This window comes from Hyalella azteca, unplaced genomic scaffold (assembly GCF_000764305.2).
Source record: "Hyalella azteca isolate HAZT.00-mixed unplaced genomic scaffold, Hazt_2.0.2 contig9132, whole genome shotgun sequence".
Lineage (NCBI taxonomy): Eukaryota > Metazoa > Arthropoda > Malacostraca > Amphipoda > Hyalellidae > Hyalella > Hyalella azteca.
In genome coordinates, this window is record NW_025939209.1 from 1 (window position 1) to 1,830 (window position 1,830).

Sequence of the window (1,830 nt, forward strand, 5' to 3'; positions counted from 1 at the left end):
TTGGCATCGGAAAATTGATGAAAAAATAGACAGAGAAAAGCTGATTTACGTGCTCCCAAAGTCCAGGCATTCCCTATTTCAGAGTCGCGCCCGGCGTTTAATTTTGTTAGGGTAAATGTCGAATACTCAAACCTAATTTATTCTTGAATTCACTGGGAATTGACAAATGAATGTCAGTACGATGTGCAAATCTTCACGTATAATTTTGTCCTTAGTAAGCTAAGCTGAATTGATTATGTTAGGCAGAGCAGGGCACTGCACAGATAACACACGATAATGAGGAATGACAACGAAAGTTGCGCCGTTAAGTGTGAAAATAATTAGGTATGTGTGCCTACCAGAGCTGGGCAGGGCTAGTTAGAAATGTAGCGGCGCTACCGCTACCGCTACATGCTCGAAATGTAGCGGGCGCTACCGCTACCGCTACAGTAAAATGTAGCGCCGCTACAATGGCCAAAATTATTGGAAATCTCTAAATATTTATTGTTCTGCTATTGGGATTTACTCATATACATTCAATGATAATAAAACATTTTCAAAACATATCAATGCGACTTTATTGCAATTAACCTAACCGAACTAGTACGGGTTAGATACAGTAAATAAAAGTTAGTTAGTTTTATGTTTTACCTTCCTACATGGATGTCTACTTTAATCTAACAATCTCAAAAATTATCCACATATACATATAAAAAATCTGTCTTATTTGTATATATATGTGGATAATTTTTAAGATTGGTTGATTAAAGTAGACATCCATGTAGGGAAGGTGAAGGATAAAAATAATTGTGTAAAAATAACTGTAAGCAAACTGAAACATGAAAAAATACCTGTAAATAGTAACTGGTAACAACTTAACAAGTAACAACTAACATGTTGACACTATAGTAACAGGCTGAGGCGGCGCTACCGCTAAATATGTAGCGGGCGCTACCGCTACCGCTACATTGCCTTAAATGTAGCGCCGCTACCGCTACTGAAAATGTAGCGCCGCTAGTAGCGGCCGCTACATATGTAGCGTGCTACTGCCCACCTCTGTTGCCTACCATATATTTCTATATCAACACGTTGAATCCGAAGTTGTACATATGCGTACCACGAAATGTATTTCTCCAAGACGTTGTGATACATGATTATTCATAATAGTACTAAAAATGAGATAATTGTACAAGATGAAGCAATCGGAGTCAACGTGTTGAGTAAATTTTTGCTATGAACTTGACCTATCGCATTATTGATGACTTGAAGTTAGTGTTTCATACAGAATGTTCGGTTGATATCTTAGATCGAGTAAATGATGCAGTTGCTGATACAACCCTGAGGAGGAAAATGCTTGTACAATGTATACTAAGAACGTCAGGAAGTATTTGGAAATTGGTTTTATTATCAAATTACTGGAACAAGAAAGTTGGACGAATCTAAATAACTGTGTGTCAGTGCTTACAAATGAAAAGAAAATCGTTTATGAGCAATTACTGAAACGTGATAATTGAAATGAGATCTTCAATACCTGTCTCTTATACACATCTAGATGTGTATAAGAGACAGGAACTCACTACGGTACGGAAACCGGATTTACTTTTGGTTCGAGATCTACAAATTTAAATTCCATGTAAAATTGAACTTTTGAATTAATGCTATTTTTATTGCTGCGGCACCGTTTAAATTGTAGAGTTCCAGAAAGAAGAAGAGAAATGAAGATATGCTTGCAATTTGCCACAACAAATAATGGCATTGAAATTGAAAATAATAATGGCCACGCGCTTGATGTCGGTAGTGGAGAATCTTAATACCCTAACAAAATTTGGGGTACGCTTCAGCCTTCGTGGC